The sequence below is a fragment of the Loxodonta africana genome, chromosome 18 (genome assembly GCF_030014295.1).
Source record: "Loxodonta africana isolate mLoxAfr1 chromosome 18, mLoxAfr1.hap2, whole genome shotgun sequence".
Lineage (NCBI taxonomy): Eukaryota > Metazoa > Chordata > Mammalia > Proboscidea > Elephantidae > Loxodonta > Loxodonta africana.
Genome location: NC_087359.1, coordinates 78,851,309 through 78,876,743, shown reverse-complemented (window position 1 = coordinate 78,876,743; position 25,435 = coordinate 78,851,309). Strand labels below are relative to the sequence as shown.

The 25,435-nt window shown below is 43.5% G+C and overlaps 1 long non-coding RNA gene across 1 annotated transcript in view; it reads left to right on the top strand.

Annotated features, from left to right (window-relative positions):
- Positions 1-21,478, top strand: part of LOC111747842 (uncharacterized) — a 34,374-nt gene extending 12,896 nt beyond the window's left edge. Inside the window, exons 3-4 of the long non-coding RNA XR_002783784.2 lie at positions 15,496-15,560; positions 15,925-21,478. This is a non-coding gene — a long non-coding RNA (uncharacterized LOC111747842). The remainder of the gene's footprint in view (positions 1-15,495; positions 15,561-15,924) is intronic.
- Positions 21,479-25,435: the final 3,957 nt, after the last annotated feature.

The window sequence follows — 25,435 nt, the reverse complement described above, 5'->3', positions numbered from 1 at the left end:
TCCATTTGCACATTCGTAGAAGAAAACAATGTGAAAGCGGTTTGTCTGGGCAAAGTGAGGGGTGCCACCTGACTGGCTTCTGACTTCTATCCTTTTCTGAGGCGATCGCCCTAACGGAGGATGTGAAACAAAGGTATAAGCCAGTGGTGTTCCTTAGCATTGGCACCCTGCTGGGTTTTACTATAGATTTTAAGCACGGTTTATTTTTTACTTTTTAGATACCAGGATGCCAATTTATTCATTTATAACAGTAAATAGAATTGTCACATAGACCAGATGCACAGAGGTTGGCAGGACCATGGTAATCACCCCTTCTGGAAGTCAAGATGTGGGAATATCCAATTATATTTAATACCCAATTATACATAACCACAGCCCGGGAGTTTACCAGAAGAGAGCACGGCCTCAGGTCCTCCACAGCCATTGTTTCTTTTCAGGAGAACTGTACTTCCATGGTAGGAACCGGCCTCAAAGTGTTTCTGGTAACATATTTAAAACATGAGAGGAAAAGTTTCTCCACTTAAAGGCAAGAAGACCTGGGTTTCTTAGATTTGGCACTAACTCCAACCTGATTTTAGGCTAGTGCTTTTATTTCTTTTGACTTCAGGCGTCCATTCTTTAGTCATGGTGGGAGTTGGTCCAGCCATTATCAATGTGATTGGGGGCCATTGTGAGTTTGGAAACATATGGGGACATTTAAAATTGATAGAATGATGGACTTTTAGTGCCTCGAGGCCAAGGACGCCTAAATACAACAATGAGAGGGACACTCTTGGACAACAAAGACTTGCCTGGCCCTAAGTGCTGGTAACACTTCTACTGAGAAGCAGTGATTTTTTTTTTAAAAAGCGGAGAAAATTTTCAAACAAAAAATTCCACAGAACCCTGAAACGTAAAATATATTAAAGGAGGGCCATTTTGCCTGAAGAAGAGGAGGAAGGCCCTGAAGCACTTCCAAGGAACAGAGTTTGAGTACCACTGATCTAAAAATTAAAAAAAAAAAAAAAAAATTAGGTGCTATCAAATGACCATACAGCCATCATACTCTTCCAAGTTCTGCAAAGTTCTAAGGTCTGAGTGGTTGTTTTTTTTTTTTTTTAATTTTTATTTTTAAACTATAGATTTATGTTGTTGTTGGGTTTTACTGAGTCGATGCTGACTCACAGCAACCCCTCAATATTTTATATGCACATTTTTTTTAAAGTTGTGCTATCTATTTATAAATGTTGAAATGGTAAATGTTGTGCTATGTATTCTTAACCACTGTGCCACCAGGGCTTCTCTCTATATAGGGAGAGAATATATAGCACAACATTTACCGTTTCAACATTTTTTACATGTAGAATTCAGTGACGTTAATTAAGTTCATCACGTTGCACGGCCATCCCCCCTCCCAAATTTTTCCTCGTCCTTAGCAGAAGCTCAGTGTCTCCTAAGCAATGAGCCCCCCTTCCCCCTGCCCACCTGTGATAAACACTAATAAATTTAGGTCCCTATACAGTTGCCAGGAAACCCTGGTGATGTAGTGGTTAAGTGCTTCAGCTGCTAACGAAAAGGTTGGCAGTTCGAATCCACCAGGTGCTCCTTGGAAAATATGGAGCAGTTCTACTCTGTCCTATAGAGTCGCTATGAGTTGGAATCGACTCAATGGCAGTGGGTTTGGTTTTTTGGGTTATACAGTTGCCAAGTGGAGTCCTGGTGGCGTAGTGGTTAAGTGTTTGGCTGTAACCAAAAGGTCAGCAGTTCAAATCCACCAGCTGCTCCTTGGAAACCCTATGAGGCAGTTCTACTGTGTCCTATAGGGTCTCTATGAGTTGGAATTGACTCGATGGCAATGGATAATGAATTTTATACACTGCCTATTCTATATATTTTATATAAGTGGGATCCTACAATAGTTGTTCTTTTGTAACTGACTTATTTCACTCAGCATGATGTTTTCAAGGTCCATCCATGCTATAGCATGTATCAGAACTTCATTTCTCTTCATAGCTGAATAATTATATGCATGTTTTTAAACGTACAAAAAGTTGAAAGGATTGTATAATTAACACCCATATACCCACCACCTAGATTTTACAATTGCCAACAATTTGCTATCGTTGTCTCATCACTCATCTCTCCACCTTTCCATCCATTGATCCATCTTATTTTCTGATTCATTTCAAAGTTGCAGACATCAGTACATTCCATGCCAAATACTTCAGCATGCCTATCACGTATTAACTGGAGTTCAAAATTTGTTTATAGTTCTTTTTTGAAGGTAAAATTTACATACAGTAAAGTGAATGGGTCTAGTGTACAGTTTGATGAGTTTTGAAAATACAGTTGTGTGGCTCAAGCCTGTATCCAGACACAAAACACTCTCATCCCTGCGAGCTCCCTCTTCTCAACTAGTCCCCAGACTCATACCCCCATCCTGGGGGAACACTGTTCTAGTTTTTTTTCACCATAGGTCAGTTTGACATGTTCTAGAGCTTTGTGTGAATGGGTTCACGTAGTAACTACTCTACCGCCTGACTTCTTCTACATAGCATAATGCTTTTGAGACTTGTCCATGTTGTTGCTTTTATCTGTTGTTGTTAACTGCTGCCAAGTTGATAACAACTCATGGCGACTCCCATGTGTTACAATGTTCAAGTGCTCCATAGGGTTTTCTTGGCTGTCATCTTTATGGAAGCAGATTGCCAGGTATTTCTTTCACGGGGTCACTGGTGGGTTCAAACTGCCAACATCTTGGTTAGTAGCAGATGGCAAACGGTTTGCGATCAGTAGTGCCTTACTTTTGCATCCAGAGCGGGTGACATTTTTAGCCACAAACTGAAGACAGCTTTGACTTCAATGATTCATGATGTAACACTTCCGTACCAGGCCACTCTCATTATTTCTAGTGGTATTAACTTTGTCTAAACACCACCAAACAATCTGTCAGTTGAGTTCATCCAGTCAAACAACCGGACAGTTTGGTGAGAGGATGGTTTAACTGGGTGTTTTACTGGAGGGGGCAGGGTGGTTGACATGGCTGCAGTAGCTCCCCCAGTTGGCCACCACCATAATCAGGAGGCTGGAGGCCAATACAGACACTGATCTCCTCTGCCGCCTGCAAGCCGGGAGGCTGGGTGTGACCCTTGCCTCCTCCTGTTCTTCAGCCCCATCTTCAGTCATCACAGTCCACACTGCAAACATCTCCGGCACGCATTACCTTCTTCCTTCCATCACTGTCCTGCCTACGTTAGGCGGCCGTCACCGGCCATAATCTCCTCCTCTTACCTGGACCACGGCTTCAGTGTCTTCTCTGTAGGTTTCTCTGAAGACTGTCCTGGCTAGGCTCTGCCCAACTTTTTTTTTTTTTTTTCACCTTACATTGCAGCCAGAATGAGCTTTCCAACAAGCAAATCTGATCACATCACCGTGCTCCTTTAGCTCTGGCTGTTGATAACCCTTAGGAGGAAATTCTAACAAAGCTCTGCATTATTTGGCCCTGCTTAGCTTTGCAGTTATCTTTCTGCACTTCTCCTCCCATATTTGAAGCTGAAATGACTTTTGATTGTTCGAATATGTTACACTTCTGCTCAGCCCCAGACCTCTGCTCAAGTTTCTTTCGCCTGGAACGCTTTCCCTGCTTCTTGGGTGATCTAACTTTTTGTTCTTTAGGACTTCAGATATTCCTTTAAGAAGCCTTCTCTGATTGTGCCCACCCAAGATTGAACTAGGTGGCCCTATTGCATCCTCTTATAGTTGGAGCCCTGGTGGCTCAGTGGTTAAGTGCTTGGCTGCTAACCCAAAGGCTGGCAGTTTGAATCCGCCAGTCACTCCTTGGAAACCCTGTGGTGCAGTAATGGACTCGACAGCAAAGGGGTTTTGTTTTTCAGTTTATTGCATTCTTTTTTCTTGTAGTAGCCTGTGGCATAGTGGTTAAGAGCTACGGCTGCTAACCAAAAGGTCAACAGCTCAAATCCACCAGGTTCTTCTTGGAAACCCTATGGGGTAGTTCTGCTCTGTCCTGTAGGGTCAGTATGAGCCAGAATCGACTTGAGCAAGGGGTTTGGTTTTTCTGGTTTGTGGTAGCCTAAGGGGACAGCAGGAGGATGTAGCTGAAAGACTTTCCACTGAATTCTGTCACCTAAGGTAAATTTCTCACATATTATACTACACATTATAACATGCTAAATATAAACACAGAGTCTCTGGGTGGTGCATGCAGTTAATGTACTCATTGTTAACCAAAAGGTTGAAGTTTCAAGTCCATCCGGAGGTGCCTTGGAAAACAGATCTGGTGACCTACTTCTGAAAAGCATCTGTTGAAAACCCAGTGGAGCACAGTTTTACTCTGACACACACGGGGTTGCCACAAACTGGGGTCAACTCCACTACAACTGGTTTAGTTTTGGCTTAAGTATAAACTCAGATCATATCAACACAGAATGAACCTAGGCAGTCATTTTGGCTAACTTGACTTCTGAAACTTTGGAAGCCCTGTGGTATAGTTCTAGCAGTGTACTGATAAACCAATTGTCCAGATAATAAAACAAAACAAACAAAAGCCTTGTTTTGTAGTGTTTGCTGATTTTCTTGGTATCAATATTCCCACCATGGCATACTTCAAGCCACTCAAGTGGCATAATCGAGCATGGAGTTGGGAAGAGATGTGCTTCTCCGAGCACGAAACCAGGTTCAAAGGACACACTCTGCTCCCAGCACTGCTTTCTTGGTGGTATGAGGTCCCTCTATTTTCTGCTTGCTTCTTTTATATCTCAAAAGAGATTGGCTTAAGGCACAATCTAGTAGATTGAGTCCTGCCTCATTAACATAACTGCCAGTAATTCCATCCCAATAGCAACATAGAGATAGGGTTTACAAGACTTGGAAAATCACATCAGACAACAGAATGGTAGACTATCACGCAATACTGGGGATCATGGCCTAGCCAAGTTGACAGATATTTTGGGGGGACACAATTCAATCCATCACACCATGGGTATGCTACTTAACCTCTCATAGCTTCAGTTTTCTCTTCTAGAAAAAGAGCATCAGACGATGTCCCCACTGCTGGGGAAATGGTAGCACCCTAACAAGGCTTTTCCCTTGTGGCACTTATACTGCAGTGTGGGGTGGGGGGGGGGGAGGGGGCAGATGAAATCAAATATTAATTTGAACAATAATAAACCAGGTTATGATAAGGATTAGGAAGAAAAATCAAGCAGGGGAAGGAGGAGGGGAGTGATTGGAGGTGCTGATTAAATAGTGTGATCAGGCGTGGACTTTTGTGGGGCAGCGATGTTTGAGCCAAGACTGAGTGAAGTGAGGGAGAGACCCGTGCAGATTTTACATGAGGGGCATTCTCAGAGGGGACTGTAAGATTGATATGAACAGGGCCCAGCAGGAAAGCCAGTGTGGCAGTCGTGGAGAGAGGACAGGAGAAGGCTGGAGAAGCAGCCAGGCGACTGTGCCCATTTGCGGGCCATGGGTAGGAGCTTGGGCTTTACTCTGAGTGAGACAGAGAGCCACTGGAGGATTTTGAGCAGGGATGTAGCATGCTCTGACTTCGTTTTAAAAGACTTTCACCCTGGCTTTTTGACCACACTGATTTTTTTCCGATGGAGCATTATCTGGGACTTCTTAACCACTGGACACAGTTAACAGCAATATTGATCATCATTATAAAACACACAGTGTGGGGAAAGAGATTCGCAGATTACAAAACACCTCCATAGTCATCATGTCAGTTTGGGGTAGTTTCTACAGCTGCCAGTCTCCTGGCCAAGTGCTTCTCCTAGCCACTTTCAGCACCCACCACCTCTTACTCCCTTGGCATTTTAAGAGAGGAGCCTGGGCACGCTCCTCACGCTCAGAAAAGTGATTTAGACATCTTTGACAGAGAGCACAGCTCTGGCAACAATGTACTGGTTTGGGGGCTTGCTTGAAATTAACCCGTCTTTTTATAGCTCAGCCATGGTTGCCTGCGCAGAGGGCATCGGGAACAATCCTCGTGTTCTATTTAAACACCACTCATCCCCTCTCTTCAGCGCTTTGGCTTTTTCTCAGACGATAGGACCATCATTGTCACTGCTTCTTTCTTCATAGTGGCTCCTGCAGACACCTCTCAGTCCTAAGAGCGTCAGGACTCTTTCATTGGACTTTAGTGGTTCTTCTTGGCGGGGAGGCGGGGGAGAGAGTGAAATGTATGCATTTATTCATTCATTCACCCACTGCATATTTATGGGGGTCCACTGTGCACTGGAAACTCTAGTAAACACGGAGGACACAACAGTGAAAAAAGAGACATCATCTCAGGCCGTCTGTATCCAGGGAAATTAGATGGATGGGCCAGGCATGGGGGTAGGATGAGGAGTGGACATGGGAGTTCTAGATACATTCCACACCCATGGGCCATGGACACACAGAGACACACAGCACACACACATACACACACGCTGTGATTCCGGCATTCATAACGGAAGTTCATCTGGAATGACAACTAGACTTCCTTCAAACTCCTGCTAGCAGTGACTTCATCACCAGCTTCATTCCTCGGTTGAGACCCAGGTAACCACAGAGAAGACCTGCAGGGCCAAGGTTGGCTGCTTAGGGACAAATGTGCTTTTCAACTGGCAGAAATAAACAAGCTACATTTGAGGCAAAAAATCCAAAGTTCCAACAGTTTCATTGTCCTAAAATTTTAAAGACCCATTCAGTTTTGATCACGTCGTCCTTTATGGATTGAATTGTGTCCCCCCAAAAAATAAGTGTTGTAAATTCTAACCTCTAAAAAAAAAAAAAATTTTTTTTTTTTATACCTGTGGTTATAATCCCATTTGAGAAAGGGTTTTCTTTGTTATCTTAATGAGTCAATCTCTTTTGAGATAAAAACAGATTAAATAAAGAAGCAGAGATGCGGGAAGAGAGATGCCAAGCCACATGAAGACTGCCCAGAAGCAGAAGCTCAGAAGATAACAAGGAACTTCCTCCAGAGCTGACAGAAAGAGAAAGACTTTCCCTACATCCAGCACCTGGAATTCAGACTTCTAGCTTCCCAACTGTGAGAAAATTAATTTGTTTGTTAAAGCCACCCACTTGTGGTGTTTCTGTTATAGCAGCTCCAGATAACTGAGACGTTGTCTAACTGCTGTATGGTTCTGGGCTGACCTGCAAGGCTGGGTGACCAGGATGGAGGGGCTAGAGTGCGATGCCTGAAGCACTGGAAGGAACTGCTCTCCCTCCTACAATCCAAAACCAAAAAACCAAACCCATTGCCACTGAGTCGATTCTGACTCATAGTGACCCTATAGGACAAAGTAAACTGCCTCACAGGGTTTCCAAGGCTGTAATATATTTTTTTTCTTTAATTTTTAGATGAGGGTTTACAGAACAAACTAGTTTCTCGTTAAAAAGTCAATACACACATTGTTCTATGATAATGTCAGTACTCTCCCTTCTCAACCTTGGCTTCCCTATTACCAATTTCCTGTTCCCTCCTGCTTCCTAGTCCCTGCCCCTGGGCTGGCGTGCTCTTTTAGTCTTCTTTTGTGGGTTTGTCCAATCTTTGGCTGAAGGTTGACCTCAGGAATGACTTCATTACCGAGTTGAAAGAGTGTCCGGGGGTTATACTCTCAGGGTTTCTCTAGTACTTGTCAGGCCAGCAAGTCTGGTCTTTCTTTTTGAGTTAGAATTTTGTTCAACTCAAATTTTGTTTTCTCCAGCTCTGTCCAGGACCCTGTATCGTGATCTCTGTCAGAGCAGTCAGTGGTGGTAGCCAGGCACCATCTCGTTGTACTGGACTCAGTCTCGTGGAGGCCGTGGTAGATGTGGTCCTTTGGACTAATCTTTCCCCTGTATCTTTAGTTTTCTTTGTTCTTACTTGTTCCCAAAGGGGTGAGACCATTGGAGTACCCTAGATGGCCACTCACAGGCTTTTAAGACCCCAGACGCTACTCACCAAAGTAGAATGTAGAACATTTTCTTTATAAACTGTGTTATTCCAGCTGAGCTAGTTGTTCCCTGAGACTATGGTCCCCATAGCCCTATGCCCAGCAATTTGGTCCCTCAGGGAATTTGGATGTGTCTATGGAGCTTCCATTACCTTGCCTTGTACAAGTTGTGCTGGCTTCCCCAGTATTGTATACTGTCTTACTCTTTACCAAAGTTTGTCTATTTAGTGTTTTTCCATCCCCACTCCTCCCCTCCCTCGTAACCATCAAAGATTGTTTCTTTTTGTGTGTAAACCTTCTCATGACTTTTTACAGTAATGGTCTCATACAATATTTGTCCTTTGTGATTACTTATTTCACTTAGCATAATGTCCTCCAGATTCATCCATGTTATGAGATGCTTCACAGATTCATTGTTTTTCTTTATCATTGTGTAATACACCATTGTGGGTATGTACCACAGTTTGATTATCCATTCATCTGTTGATGGGCATCTAGGTTGTTTCCATCTTTTTGCTATTGTGAACAATGCTGCAATGAACATGTGTGTGCATATGTCTATTCCTGTGACAACTCTTATTTCTCTAGGATATATTCCTAGAATGGGATTGCTGGATCATATGATATTTCTATTTCTGGCTTTCTAAGGAAGCGCCATATTGTCCTCCAAAATGGTTGTATCGTTTTGCATTCCCACCAGCAGTGCATAAGGGTTCCAAACTCCCTGCATCCTCTCCAACATTTTTTATTTCCTGTTTTTTTGATTCATGCCAGTAATGCCGGGGTGAGATGGTTTCTGATTGTGGTTTAGATCTGAGTTTCTCTGATGGCTAGAGATCGTGAGCATTTCCTCATGTGCCTGTTGGCTGCTTGAATGTCTTCTTTCGTGAAGTGTCTATTCATTTCCTTTGCCCATTTTTTAATTGGATTATTTTGCTTTTTGTTGTAGAGGTGTTGGATTTTCTTGTAGATTTTAGAGATTAGAACTTTTTTTCCAGTCTGTAGGTTCTCTTTTTATTCTTCTGGTGAAGTCTCTTGATGAGCATAAGTGTTTTTTTTTTAGAAAATCCCAGTTATCTGGCTTATCTTCTGGAGTTTGTGTGTTGTCAGTTGTGGTTTGTACCTACAGTGCCGTGTATTATGGTCTCTAGCATTGATCCTATTTTTCTTCTATGAACCTCATAGTTTTTGGCTTTATATGTAGGTCTTTGATCCATTTCGAGTTAGTTTTTGTATATGGTATGAGGTATGGGTCCTGTTTCATTTTTTTGCAGATGGACATCCAGTTTTGCCAGCACCGTCCATTAAGAAGACTGTCTTTTCCCCATTTGATGGACTTTGGGCACTTTTCAAAGATCAGGTGACTTTAAGTGGATGGATTTACATCTGGGTTCTCAATTCTGTTCCATTGGTCAATGTATCTGTCATTGTGCCAGTACCAGGCTGTTTTGACTGCCATAGCTGTATAGTAGGTTCTGAGGTCAGATAGTATGGGTCCTCCTACTTTATTCTTCTTCAGTAGTGCTTTACTGATCCAGGGCTTCATCCATTTCCATGTAGAGTTAATGATAAGTTTTTCCATCTCTACAAGGAATGTTGTTGTTATTTGGATCGGGATTGCATTGTATTTGTAAATCGCTTTGGGTAGAATTGTCATTTTCACAATGTTGAGTTTACCTATCCATGAGCATGGTATGTTTTTCCATATATGTAGATCTCTTTTGGTTTCTTACAGTATTGTTTTGTAGTTTTCTTTGTATAGGTCCTTTACATCCCTGGTTAGATTTATTCCTAAGTATTTTGTTTTTTTTAGGGGCTATTATAAATAGTATTGTTTTCCTGATTTCCTTTTCATCGTTCTCTTTATTGGTGTATAGGAATACAACTGATTTTTGTATGTTTATCTTATATCCTGCTAATCTGTTAAATCTTTCTATTAGTTCCAGTAATTTTCTAGTGGAGTCTTTTGGGTTTTCTATGTATAGCATCATATCATCCACAAATAGGAACAGTTTAACTTCTTCATTCCCAATTTGGATGCCCTTTATTTCTTTTTCTTGCCTTATTGCTTCTCTAGCTAGGACCTCCAGCACAATGTTGAATAGGAGTGGTGATAAAGGGCATCCTTGCCTTGTTCATGTTCTCAAGGGGAATGTTTTCAGCCTCTCTCTGTTAAGAATGATATTGGCTGTTGGTTTTGCATGGATGCCCTTTATTATGTTGAGAAATTTCTCTCCTATACCTATTTTATTGAGATTTTTTTTTTTTTTTTTTTAAATCAGGAATGGGTGTTGGACTTTGTTGAATGTCAAGGCTGTAATCTTTATGGAAGCAGACTGTCACATCTTACTCCTGCAAAGTGGCTAGTGGGTTCAAACCACTGACCTTTTGTTTAGTAGCCAAGCTCTTAACCACTGTGCCACCAGGGCTTCTCCCCCTGCTCAACTTGAAATCCCTTTGTGGAGGTGGCAGACATGTGGGTACCTTGAGCCTGAAATTGAAAATTTTCTGAAACACAAAAGAACAGCTTAAAATCCCAGTAAGCTATAAATGAGTTCATTCATTTACTCAGGAAAGTTTTTTGAGCAACTGTTAGGTGTCAGGCATCATTTCAGTGCTGGGCACAGATAAGGAACCATCTCTTGTCATGGAGTTTACATTTTCCAGGTAGAGAAGATGGACAGTTAAAAAAAAAACAAGCAAATTAGTAAATAGAAAAAAAGACCATTCAGAGATTGTTAAGGACCGTGAAGAAAATAGAAAAGGGCAATAAAGAATGAGCGGGAGAGCAGACTAATTTGTTGTTGTTACTTGCTGGTGAGTCCGCTCTGTCTCATGGCAGCCTTGTATATAACAGAACAGAACGCTGCCCTATCTTGCACCATCTTCATGATCACTGGCAAGTCTGAGTCCATTGTTGTGGGTATTGTGTCAATCCTTGTCATTGAAAATTTCCCTTCATTTCCACTGACCCTCTACTTTACCATACATGATATCCTTTTCTAGCGATTGTCTTTCCTGATGACATGTCCAAATTAAGAGATTTGAAGTCTTGCCATCTTCATTTCTAAGGAGCATTCTGGTTGTATTTCTTCTAGACGGATTTATTCATTCTTCTGGCAGTCCATGGTATATTCATATTTTTTTCCAACACCATAGTTTGAATGCATCAATTCTTCTTCTGTCTTTCCCTTTCAGTATCCAGCCATTGGCTATCCTTATCCTTCCGTCTTAGGCTGGGTTTTCTAGAAGATCAAAACCAGTGAAGCGTATATATATAAATATATAGAGAGAGATTTAGTTCAAGGAAATGGTTCACGTAGTTGTGGAGGTTGGAAAGTCTCAAAATCCATGGGCCAGTTGTTAGGCTGGGGCTTCACTGACTGACATGGTCACAGGGACTGACAAACCCAAACTGGACAGGTTAGATGTCAGGCTGCAGGCTCACGGCCCAAGAACTGGAGGTCAGATGATGAGGAGTCAGATGCAGGATCCAGAGCAAGAATGAGGCTTGCTGGAACATTCATTTATATACTGGAGACAGGCCAGAACCTCAAGGAAACTCCTTTTTCAACTGACAGGCTGCTCATAGCAGATCTCATTATAGAGGTGATTACATTATGGAAGAGCAATGAATCCAATGTCTGTCAAACTACTGAGAGTCATAACCTGGCCTAGTTGACACATAATATTAACCATCACACCTTCCTATTTCATTGTCTAATTATTGGGTAATGTAAGACTAATTTAGGTTGGTGTCAGGACCAGACACCACAACAAGGATTTGAGTGTAAGCAGTTTGTTTGGGAGGCCATCCCAGAAAATACCAGCAGAAGAGTAGAGAAGTATGACAGGCAAGGGACAGAAACCAAGAAAGGATGTGCTGTCAAGCAAGTTACTGCATGGGCAACTGGAGCTTAATCCTGTTGGAGAAGTCTAGGAGCCAGGGCTGAACACATGCCTCTGGGATATCCCAGCTGAAAAGCAAGGGAGCTGAGCATGGATAAAGGACGGCTCCTGGGGCCATTGATTTCCTGTCAAGTCCACTCTGTCCTGCACTGGGCAGAGTGGCTCCAGGAGCCAAAGAAAACCTCGGGAACAGTCACAGACATTGTTTTCTGAAGATGGGTTATGCACATGGCGGGTGCTGAGGGGGTGTGAGCATAGCACCGGAGAAGACATTGCTGGGCACAATTCAGTAGACCTGAGACTAACAGCACATAGGAGGCAGCTGTGTAGAGACCAAAGGAGACAGCATCGAAGGCAAGTTCAGAGGCCATTTGAGAAAGAGCATGAGGCCAGGGTGGCTGGAGGGCGATGATGCACGGCCAGCTGGAACCGAAGTGCAAGAGACAGGCGGAGACAGGGAAGGAGCCCAGTGTCATTCGTAGTGCAGTGGGGAGCCAGCAGAAGAGTCTCTCAGGGCAGATCTGCTTTACTTTCTTACCAGCTCTCTTCACTGGGTCATATTTTGACAGTGTGGGAAGATATTGACCACCTGAAGTGATGGGAACATGTCATCCCATAGGCAGCCAGGGCATAGACAGCAAACTCTCAGACAGTGCTGAGGAGCCCAGCCCCCGAGCTGTGGGAAGGGACTGGCTTTTGTCATGCACTCCCCTTTAGAATGAAAGCAGCCCAGGCAGGGACCCTGGCCTATTCTGAGGATGGTCAAGCCTTGGAGAAGAAGAACAATTACACAGTAAAAGGATTGGAAGGCGGGGAGTTTCCAGTGGCCGTTTCTTTGTGTTGCCCATGATGCTTCCTGACAAAGTGTGAAACAGGGAAGCTGCCTGACTCTGGGCCTGGCTGGCTTAGCTCGGCAGAGTAGCTAACAGCCATCGCTCGCAGACAACGGGGCTGCGCCTCCAGTTATGAATTTGGAACCGAAGCATGCAAAAAGAGATTACAGTTTAGTATTCGCCACATGCATCCAGTGAAAAATGAGACCGTCATGCAGGCTGGGACTCAGTCTGCAAGGAAAGCAGGGAAACGGGGAGCCTGGATGCTGAGCTTGGTCCAGGGCAGGCATGCCCAGGGTGGGGGCTCAGGCACTGTATAGCTTGGGGTAAGAATTTCCTCTTCTTGGCTAATTCTGTCCTTCCTTGTGTCTCCGACTCCATGAGGTTCCTTTGGTTTTTTTCTCCAGGGTACTCTGCATTAGAAACCTGGGTTTCAAACTGGGCAGCTGAAATGCAGATGCTTTGAATCCTGGAGTGGGGCAGGGGGAAGAGGAAGGCATTAAGTAAATTCAAACTGTGATAACACCTTAGAATTATATAACTTGGGGGGAGATTTTAGAAATCATCCTGCTGAATCCCTCCTTCCTTTTAGACATGAGAAAATCAAAGGCCTCGGGGTGCTTGATGGCTGACTCAGGTTCCCACGGCTCCCAGCTGGCAGACCACGGTTAGAGCCTAAGTCTCCTGACTTTCGTGCCAAGAGTCTTTCTGTGACACCACAGACTGATTTTCCTCCTTCATTTGTGGGGAGACTGGAGTTGCTGGCAGAGTTTATTCAGAGCCACAGACAGCCGGAGGCTTTGGTCTGCTGCTAAGCTGCGCTCCTTCCCAGGCCCAGGGCTGCTCTTCGTGTACCTCCCCACATGCTATGCTGTGGGCTTGGCACTGGGGCTGCAAACGCCCTGAAAGAAGCCTGCCTGAAGTTAGGGTCCCTGCCCTGAGGAGAGAGATAGCGGCAATGACTGGTGAGCTAGTCAGTAATGCGTCAATCGAGGCAGTGAAGTGTAGTGGTTAAGGCCAATCTTCTAGAACCAGAGTACCTGGGTTCTAAGCCCAGTCTTGCCTCTTACTCACTGTGTAAACTTGGACAATCTGTTTAATCTTCCACCTGTAACATGGGCATAAATATATACACAGTGTTGTTTTTAGTTGCCATTGTCTTGGCTCTGGCTTCCGGTACAACAGAATGAAATGTTGCCTGGTCCTTTGCCATCTTCCTGATCTTTGCTGTGCTTGAGTCCATTATCGTAGCCACTGTGTATTTTGAGTGCCTTCCAGCTTAGGCTGCTCATCTTCCAGAACTGTACTGGACGATATCCTGTGGTGATCATTGGCTAATTTTCAGAAGTATATTGTCAGGCTTTTCTTCCTAGTCTGTCTCAGTCTGAAAGCTCCGCTGCAACCTGTCCACCAGTGGTGACCCTACTGGTATGTGAAATACTGGTGGCCTAGCTTCCAGCATCATAGCAACATGAAGCCCCTGACAGATGGGTGGTAGATCCTCGTTATTTGTGGATTTCGTATTAATGAGTTAACCTATTTGCTAAAAATTCTTGAGCACTTTTGTGGTCATTTGCAGACATGCACACGTGCACAGTGGTGAAAACGTCCCAGCTGAGGCTGAACAAGGCTATTTTGGTATTCACCAATTCAGTGTGCATGAGGAATTCACAGAACATACTGCTGCAGATAATGAGAATTGATTGTACCTGTATCAGTTATCTACTGCCAGGTAACAATACAAACTTGGTGTCTTAAAACAATACATTTCCTATCTCACAGCTTCCGTGGATTAGGAGTTTGGGCCTGGCTTAGCTGGCTCCTCTTCAAGTCTGAGATCGAGGTGTCTGCCAGGGCTGGGGTTTCATTTAAGACTCCACTGGGCAAGAATCTACTTCTGAGCTCACTCAATTGGTTAACAGAAAGTCTTTCCTTCTGGCTGTAAGACTGATGGCCTCCTTTTCTTGTTGGCTGTCGACTGGAGGCTACCCTCAGTCCCTGGAGGCTGTCCTCAGTCTCTGGAGGCTGCCCTCAGTCCCCCTCAGTCCCTGGAGGCCACCTTCAGTCCCTGCAGACTGCTCTTAGTCCCCCTCAGTCCCTGGAGGCCCTTCTCAATCCCTGCAGGCCACCCTCAGTCCTCCTCAGTCCCTGGAGGCCGCCCTCAGTCCCCCTCAATCCCTGGAGGCCATCTTCAGTTCCTGGAGGCTGCCTCCAGTCCCCCTCAGTCCCTGGAGGCTGCCCTGAGCCCCTGGAAGTCACCCTCAGTCCCTGGGGGCTGCCCTCAGTCCCTGGAGCCCTCCCTTAGTTCCTGGCCAAGGGGGCCCCCAACGTGGCTGCTTGCTTTCTCAAACTCAGTCAGGGAGAGAGACTCCAGCAAGACAGGCACCACAACCTTATGGAACATAATCACATAGTCGTGTTCATGAAATCTCATCACCTTTTCTGTATTCTGTTTGGTAGAAGCAAGTCAGAGCCGTCCAACTTAAGGGGAGAGAGTTGCACAAGCAGTGAACACCAGGAGGTGGGGATCCTGGGGGTCGCCTTTAATGTCTGCCCACGACAGTGCCTCCTAGGGCTGTTGTAAGGACTAGCTGGGTTATATGCACAGAGCCCTCAGGAAGCACGGTGACTGTTGGTCGTGGTGGTGCTGTGCTTACCACCATCAGAAGAACACGATGTTAATTTATGCTTGCTCTTGAAAAGTTTTCTCACGGTCTTTAGGGGACCTGGGAGGACAGGATTTCAATTTAAACATATATCTACAATAATTAATAAATGAAAATAACTCCAGCAGCCTTACTTATTTAATTTTTTTTTTTTTCTAGTTGGAGGCTACCTGGTCAGTGGGAAACCCATGAGGTTTGGAGTTTGAAGAGCTATGAATTCATAGGTGGGTCACTCTGGGCTTACAACTAGAGTTTCTAAATATTTTTGATTGCGTATCCAATCAGTTAAAGATGCTTTAATTTACCATGCACATCCAGTGTATGCATATTTATTATATTATAAAACAGACACAGAATAGAAACTTAAAAAGGATGAGTTAAGTAAGAAATAAGGAATTATTGAAAGCATCTTTCTACTCTGGAAGGCTTCAAACCATCATTGGCTGATCTTTCAAGATTCCTTGGGTGAGGTTTATCATTGGCAACGGTGGAAGTGCATTCATAATTCAAATAGGAAGTTCTGGACTTTTTGTCAGACCTAATTAATGCCATCTATTTTCTTTTTTTCCCCCAAAATGTGCCTGACAGAGAGATCAAACAGCAGTGGGAGCATTGACAGCGTGGCTTTGTTCTTTTTGTGTCCGCATTATTGGTATGGTCTTCAATCTGAGTACCCCTGCAAGAATCCTTTTAAGGTACATACAGATCCTATAACAGTTGATTTAGGTTGAAATAGATAATATCGTTAAATTAATTTTACTGGTCTCATGTAAACTGTGATACGTCATAGTCTGCTTAAAGTAGACAGAGGAGGGAGGGTACCCTTCTGTCTGCCCTGCCCCTTCCTGTTGCGACCCTGAGTAGCTCATGAGACATGTGCCATCTGACACAGGGACAGAGTGGGTGTGCTTGTGTCTATGCGTGTCTTCAAAATTACAAAAGCTTAATTTCTTTCATTCTTTCTCTCTTTCTTTCCAGACAAAAACGAACATAAATAGTTCTATTATATTGTTCCTGTACCCTGTTGGGATATGTACACCCATTTTGGGGACCCCTTTTATGTATTACACCACACAAGTGTATTTTCTAACACATTGATATTTGGTGTCCTATAGACCTGTCTCCACCACCTGTTTGCCAGTTTATCGTACTGTGGTGGCTTACGATGCTGGAAGCTTTGCTACCAGTATTTAAAATACTAGCAGGGTCATCCACAGTGGACAGGTTTCAGCGGAGCTTCCAGACTAAGACAAAGGAGGAAGAAAGGCCTGGTGATCTTCCAAAAGTTAGCCAATGAAAGCCCTGTAGATTAAACAGAATATTGCCTGATACAGTACTAGAAGATGAGCCCCTAGGTTGGTCGGCTCGTGAAGATGACGCGTGACTGGGTCACATTTTGTTCTGTTATGCATAAGGTGACTGAGCGGGAGCTGAGTTGACGGCATCTAAAAACAATATGAACCTACCTGGAACGTTTCCTGCCCCTAGAAGTTTGGGTTGGGCTCCTTGCATCTTCACATTCTGCCTGTCCCCAAACTGCCCCACGATGCTGCCAAGTGGCCTTGGAAGTGGCTATGTTTTAGAAAAGTCTGCAAAGTTGGCAAACGTGCAGGGGTGGTGAACTGTGAGGGACAGCCTCCTGCCGGAGTAAAAACTGCTGACAGCCCCAGCTGCCTGCAGCGGCTCTCTGTCATCTTTGTAAACAGGGTCCAACTGGTCTGCTTTATCTCTCCCTGCAAAATGCAGATTTAATAGGAAGTGCCCTCAGAATCATTGCTGCCAGGACGAGTCTCCAAAGGCATTAGGGATAACAGTTTAATAACTGCAGAAAGAGCTTAGGTGCTTCGCTGTGTTGGGTATGTCTGAGTTAGCTAGTGAAAAACGAACTTGGGACATTAAACCCTTTTATCACTCAGATAGAGCAATAAGGGAAAAAATCCATTCCTTGGCAGGGGATGAGTTTACTAGCTTCTGAAGGGGGTGTGTGTTTGAATGTGATAGGAAAGGGAGCATTTGTCAGAGTGGAAGGGGGATCAAAAGACAAATGAACTCTGTGAGTTAAATACGAGCTTTAAATTATTCCTCTTTGAACTGCTCCAGCTATCAGCAGAATGTGCTGCACAGAAAGCCAGCCTGTCTTCCCAAGGTCTGTGGGCCACACGGGGGCCTCTATCTGCGAGGGTTGCATTTTAAAGGGCAGATAGCCAAGGCTGGGGAGGCCAGATAAATGTCTACTTAGTTGGGCAGTAGAGTCACTTTTGCTAATCTATTTACCTAGGAACCTGCAGAAAATAAAAGGTTTAGACATATTACTTGGGTGAGTTAAAAGTCATTCATACAGAGTGAGGATGGATAAATCAGGCTAACTTCGCCAAGTGGTTTCCAAATTTTGATTCATGGAGTCCCCTAAGGGTTTACCTTCTATGGAAGATTGCACAAATGGCCACACCTTCCACCCCTTCGTTCATGCCCATGTGTGCTGATGTAACCAAACGCAGGGTCTTATTCTGCTTTATTTAGCTGATGGAAATAAGACAGACGACACACCACCAGCTGTAAGGGAAACAGAAAGTGGGGATTTATTGTTTGTGCAAACAAGCAGCAGCATGGGGCTCAGCAGCTGAAAGACCATGTGCTTGCTGTCTGAGGGGGTTGGGAAGCTTTTTATTTCTAATGGCGTCTGGGGGTTGGGTTTGGTGCCCGGAACTCTCTGCCCTCGGCCATCCCATGTCCACATTTGGAAGTCCGGGTGTTGAATGATGTTCAGGTCCAGGGATGGATTGAGGCCGCAGATCTTCGGGTCCTGCACATGCTCCAAAATCTTGATTTGCGCGTGCGTGGGATGCTGGCACCAAATTCAAACTGCGGTTAGGTCCACAGTGCGGTCAGGCCGAACCACAATTCCAAGCTGTGGCCTGGCCGCTGCGAGGGGTGAGGGGAAGTTTCGGCGGAGGCTGCAGTGACATTGGAGACCCTCCCATCAAGAGGTGGAGACTGTTGCTCTACTCTTGAATCTAGGTTGGACGTGAGACTTGCCTTGGCCACTGGGGTGTTAGTAATTATGAGACAAGCAGAGGCTTAGAAAGGATTTGTGCAGGGGGCTTGCCCTCATGATGCTCTTGGAAACTCCTGCCTATACCACCATGCGAAGAAGCCCAGGCTTTTCTACAGGATGAGGAAAACACAGCCAGCTCAGCCTGTGAGCAGAGTTGCCGAGCTGGTGGGTGGCTGACTGCGGATTCACAAACGGCCTCAGCTGAGATCAGCAAGAGAACTAGCTACCTGAGCCCAGCCCAAATTGCCGACTCACAAAATCGTAAGCTAAATAAATTGCTTTTGTCTTAATTAAGTCACTGGTTTTGGGGTGTGTTATGCAGCAAAAGCTAACGTATCTTCAGGCAAAAGCACGGAACCAAGGTGCAGCATTCAGTGTCGTTGTTAGCTGCCATTGGGTCGGCTCATGGCGACCTTATAACAGGACCAAGCTCTTGCCTGGTCCTGTCCCATCTTCATGTGTTTGAGTCCACTGTTGTGGCTACTATATAAATCTATATCATTGAGGGTTTCTCTCATTTTTGCTGACTCCAGGGGTAATATTCAGGGCCCCCAATTTGGATTCATGTAGAATAGCTCTAATTTATTTTTTTCATTTAAGCTCTTGTTTGCATAAAAGATTTGGGGGATACAGTTGATGGAGGGAGAGCGTTTGGCTTAGTCCACAGCATCCCAGAATACTCCTATTGCTGATGAAAGAGCCTTGAGTCATCAGACCTGCAGTTGCTGCCTGTGGTTTTATAGTTCGGAAGTGTGGGAAGAGTTCCTAGGAATGGCTGATTTGTCTCCCAGTTAACCTGTTCCTTTGTTACTCGGAGTGCTGCACAGCTAGCCATCTCAGTTTAGGATCAGCCTCACCAGGGAAAACAGGAGCAAATCTGTTGTGGGTTTGCTGCAGACACTTGAGTTCGCTCACCGAAAGTGAGACTTTCCTTTGTGTTCTGGCGGTAATTATCCCCACGATCATATGATGACGTTGCTGATGCCATAAGATGGGATTTGCACTTGAGGAGGAAAGTGGGAGTTAGCCTTCTGTTGGGAAGAAGAGAACAAAAAGAAATGTGATGCTCCTAAAGGTACAGCCTTAGGGTCCTCTAGACAAGGGATATAGAAATTCAGTCTTTATGTTATTTCTTGCTACATAGTCATGTTATTCTTCCATCAGACTTTTACATCATTATACAGTTACCTGTGCACAGTGGAAATCTGTAGGTTTTTCCTGTCCATCATTATTCCACTTTCTTCCGATAGTGCTCTGCTTTTCCTTTGAGTTATTATTCTTCCCTCCATTGCACACAGTGTTGGTGAGACTGTTGTTCCAGGTGTCCACACATCCCTGGTCAAGGTTGGCACATGGTCCAAGCTTCGATGACAAAGAATTTAAAAGTTAAATGACACTAAGACAGACTATGGCTGGTGCTGATTCATACCCCAAGAGCCTGTCAGTCTGTTTCTTCATCCCTGTGCCCAGGATCTGTCTTGTTCCTTTTCTTTTGAAGGTTGTTGTTGCTGATATGGGCCACCGAGTCGGTTCTGACTCATAGCGACCCTACGTACAACGGAACGAAACACTACCTGGTCCTGCACCATCCTCACAATCATCGCTAGATTTCCTTTAATTCTGTGAGCTGCCTTGAACCCTCACAGTGAATTTTTTTGCATAAGTAACCAGTCAGTTTTTGTTGGCAGCAGCTAAAGAACACTGATTGATATACTTTTCTCAGCTAATGTTACAACCTATGGTCTTTATAAAGAATCTGATTCTCCTCTCTATCTGGGCATATGGTTGAATGGCATTTTCTTGTCTTCTCTGATGTGGCCATATGATTTTCTTTGGTTAATGACAATTGAGTGAAAGTGTTGCTTCCTCCTGCCGTGGTGAGTATGGATGAATGTAACAAGGCAGGCCCTCAATCAGCCTCAACCTCCCAGTGATTCTGATGAGCAAAATCTTCCTATCCCCTTCCCTTTACTCACATTAGACACATAGAGTGAGTGTGAAAATAACCTTTGTGACGATGAGCCACTGGGATTTAGGGTTTTGTATTACCATGGCATAACCTGTCCTGTTCTGACTCATAGATCACCCTTGGACAAGTCAACATCCATATTAATAGCTTGTCATTCAATTTAGCCTTATATTTCTTTACCTGTTTTTCCTGATCTCTGTTCTCTATCAGCCAAGGATTGATAAAGTTATACCTTTAGAAACTAATTATAAGGCAAGATAGCTAGCTCAACCAGAATTCAAAATATAGCAGCATGCATTCATTTCAACACTTTTTGTTGAGTGCCCAACATTGATTTTATTATTACACTGGTGCTATAAGAGATACAAAGGAATAGAACTTATAATTTGAATAAATTAATGATCCAATTGGAGATTCAAGAGTGGAATGAGTTAATATCAAAGAAAGGTGACAGTATAAGAGTAAGAAGTACTCTAGGGAATCTAGAAGTATCTATTTAAGTGGCAGAGTCAAAGTGGGGTATGAGATTCTAGATGGAAGAGATGATTGTGCGTTAGGGCAGCTTTTCAATGAGGCAGCGACTTGGCTGGGCTTGAAAGTTTGGACTGAAAGAGAGGGAGGGGTTTTCCATGGAGAGGAGACAATATAAGCAAAGTTACATAGTGAGAGAACACGAATTTAGAAAATCAATCTGATTCAAGTGGAAGGGAGTAGTAAGAGATAAGATTGAAAAGGTAAGTTAGAGTTGGATTAGAGAGAGCCTGGAGTTAGTTTGGAAAATTTCCTTGGATAATGGAAAGTTGGTGTGGAGTCATGGAAAATTTATAGGAGAGAAGTGATAGTGGGATAAGTGTTAGGCTTTATGAAGACTAATTTGGGAGGGAAAATTGGACAGAGTAAGAGCTTGGATATAGGAAAACTAGCTGGGAGGGTATCATGATAATTTGAGGATGACATATTGAGAGTCTAGAATTAGGAGATAGAGAGAATGGGAAAAATAAAAAAATTCAAAATACAGAAACAAAAAAAGAATTTAAGAAAATTTCATAACTGACATGCTGTAAAAGAAAGAATTAAAAAGATTCTGAAGTTTTAACTCAAGGGAATGAGCAGAAATACAAAAGACAAAAAAAAAGGAAGATACAGATGAATTGGATGAGTAGCTGATGGAAATGTCCAATAGACTCTAGAACATCTACTGCTAAGCTTCCTTACCAGATGACCACCTACCACTTGCCTAAATGTGTTAAGTTCCATTCTGGTTGATGATAGCAACATCCATCTACACACTTGAAGACACCTCTGTACAATCTCTATTACAGTCTTTATTTCAGTCCTTCTTCCTCTTACCTCATTTCTAGTCCTCCTATGGTTAACCTCATTGAAAGTAATAGCTTTTAATTGTTTTCCTGCTTGTGGTAGTTCCTCACTCCTTTATATTATTACCAATCATCTTCATAAAATGCAGGCCAAAGAACCTCACTCCCACACGGCAACTCCTCACACAGAATAAAGCCTGAGATATGTACATGATAATCAGGTTATCTTCTGATTCTCCATGGACTAAGACCCTAACTAAGAATATTGTCAGAGATTTTGACTCTCTTATTTTGAATGCATCACAAGGAGGGACCCATCACTGGAGAAGGACATTATGTTTGGTAAAGTGGAGGGCCAGTGAAGGTGAGGAAAACCCTCAGTGAAAGATGGATTGACACAGTGGTCACAGCAATGGGCTCAAACATACCAACGATTATGAAAGATGGTGCAGAATTAGGCAATGTTTCGTTCTTCTGTAAAAAAAGTTGCTGCGAGCTGGAGGCAACTCGATGGCAACTAACAACAATGTGAAAGGCATTCAACTTAATAAAAAAGAAGGCACTGGGTGGAACAAACAAGTACCTGAGACTTCTTGCCTGCCCTCCTCCCCACCTCCCATCCTCAGACACAGGCGACCAGTGAGCTACCTCTAGTCATCTTGATGTTCCATGATCAAAGCCTGCCCGCTCAGACATGTTGTTCAGGCTATTTCCTTAGGTTGGCATGTTTCTCTTCCAAAATTCCTCTCCTTGACACACCTTCCTGACACTTAGTTCCTCTTTCCTCTGCTCTTGTACAACACGTGCTTGGATTCCTCTTTTTATTCTTTATTTTATAATGCCTGGTGGATTAGTTCATTGTTTACACCTTCGTCCTTTCTGAATGTACTTTGGGGAGATGGTACTTTGGAAGGCCAGGCAGCACGCTCCACCAATATCTGGCAAAATGCCTGCACTTGGTAAGAGCTCAATAAATATGTGTGGAACTGACTCTCATCTACTTATCTTCATTCACCTCCAATCAACTGTTTTCTTTCACTGGGGCTTTCAGTTCTTGAGACCTGGACTTTGATCAGACCGTCAGATGCCTTGGAAACATCATGGCTCTCTTCCCATGCTAAACTTCACAGGCAGCTATTCTGGGCTTCTTGTTTTCTGGTCATCAACTTCCTCTTTCCTCTCCTGCACTTGTCCTGTTCACCGTCAACCCCGTGCCACCTCTACGTTTTGATTTTTCTGTTTCATTTTTCCATATGGCAGAGCAGGAATGAAAAATGTCTCATATTCAAGTCCAGCTTAGCCCTCTCTCCCAGTATGAATGTGAGATCTCCTGGGAACTATTGTTGCTGATCATTCAGTAATTTCCCCAAGTCATTTCCCCATAGTAGCTCTTTCAGACTTCCCCTTTTCTCTAATCCCAGCAATTCCTACCCCCTTTAGCTGATAAGTCTTTTTATAGAGACCAATACCATAGTTTTTTCTTAGCCTCACCACATTTCTGGGTATTTGTTTCTTCTCTTCTACCTCTATAAAATTTCAGATGAACAGACGGACATCCCTCCTAGGCAGAGCAGAACAGAACTTTCAACTTTGTATCAACCACTTGAAGCAGTTGTAAGTGCTCAGTTCATTTCAATGCTAATGACCAATCTTCTTATAAAACAATATCTTTCTCTAACACCTTGTTAGTTCAGCATCCTTTTTATTGCTGTCTTGGTGTCCTATACGGGCCTGAGCCCTGAGCTGTTTGGTTACCTGGACAATGAGTAGGTTCTAATTTTTTTTTTTTTGAGTAGGTTCTAGGCTTGGCAAAATCATTCCTAACAGTTTGATCTCCAGCTTTGGACTTAGACTCTGGTTCCCTGAATGGGCATTCTCTGTTCGAGAGTTAGTGAGGAGTCGGTTTTTGAGGTCTTTAAATGTATCAGATTGACTTTCATGCAGATTTATCTATTTTAAAAATAAAACCTGGGTTTGTGTTTTTATTTTCTATTTCTAATGTTATGTGCGTATGGGTGTGTGTGTGTCCTTTTTTTCTTTATCAGCATTTCCTAAACTCTTTTGATTATAATAATTATCTAGAGGAACTTGTTAAAAATGCATTTCCAGACTTCTATGCTGGGAATTTGGATTTTATATTTTTAGAGTAATTCTACAAACCGCCAAAAGTAATCCTTATGACCAAGTTCTTTTGGAAACACTTCTTGATTACTGTCAGTCACAGATGTGTCTATTACAGTAACTCTCAGTCCTTAGTGTGCCATTAAGAATCACCCTGAGGATTTGTTAAAACAGATTGCTGAGCCTCACCTCCAGAGTTTCTGGTTCAATAGGTTTGAGGTGGGAGCCGGGAATTTGTACTTCTAATAAGCTCCCATGTAATGCTGATGCTGATGGTCCCAGGACCGAGCGGTCTATTGCACTGGTTCTCACCTATGGTTGTTGTTGTTAAGATGACATCAAGTCAGTTTCGATTCATAGTGACCCATGTGACAGAGTAGAACTGTCCCATAGGGTTTTGTGATGGTTAAGATTGTGTGTCAACTTTGCTGGCACGGGATTCTCAGTGTTTATATGTGATCACTCCCATGATGGGATCTGCTGTGAGTAGCCAATCAGTTGAAAGGGAGATTCCTTGGGGATGTGGCCTACATCCGAATATAAGCAGACATTCTGGCTTTTTGCTCACTGTGGACCCTGTGGCTGCCCCCTGTTCATCTGACCTTGGGTTTTTGGGACTTCGGCTATTAGCTTATCTGCTGATCTTGGGATTCATAGATCTTCACAGCCTGAGAGTGGAGTCCTGCTCTCTGACCTGCTGATCTTGGGGTTTGCCAGCCTCTGAAGGTATGTGAATCAGGAAAATCCTTGTGGTCTTGCCTGCCAATGTTGGGATTCATTGATATTCACAGCCAGTGAGCAGGAGCCCTACACTCCAACCTGCTGATCTTGGTTTTGCCAGCCCCCGTGGCTTTGTGAATTGGGAGAAGTCTCTATCCTAATCCAAGGACTTGGAACTTTCCAGCCTCTACAATCGTGTGAGCCGTTTCTTTGACATAAATCTCTCTCTATGTATATTTATGACAGACATGACAAACTAACAGACATGACTTAAAATGAGAAGAAACAGCTGCACACATCTGTTAATAATCAGAACCTGGAATGTACGAAGTATGAATCTAGGAAAATTGGAAATCGACAAAAATGAAATGGAATGCATAAACATCGATATCCTAGGCATTAGTGAACTGAAATGGACTGGCATTGGCCGTTTTGAATCGGACAATCATATAGTCTACTATGCTGGGAATGACAATTTGAAGAGGAATGGTGTTGCATTCATCATCAAAAAGAACATTTCAAGATCTATCCTGAAATACAATGCTGTCAGTGATAGGATAATATCCATACTCCTACAAGGAAGACCAGTTAATATCACTATTATTCAAATTTACACACCAACCACGAAGGCCAAAGATGAAGAAATAGAAGATGTTTATCAGCTGCCACAGTCTGAAATCGATCAAACATGCAATCAGGATGCATTGATAATTACTGGTGATTGGAATGCGAAAGCTGGAAACAAAGAGGAAGAATCTGTAGTTGGAAAATATGGCCTTGGTAATAGAAACAATGCCAGAGATTGAATGATAGAGTTTTGCAACACCAAGGACTTCTTCATTGCAAATACCTTCTTTCACCAACATAAATGACAACTATACACATGGGCTTCACCAGATGGAACACACAGGAATC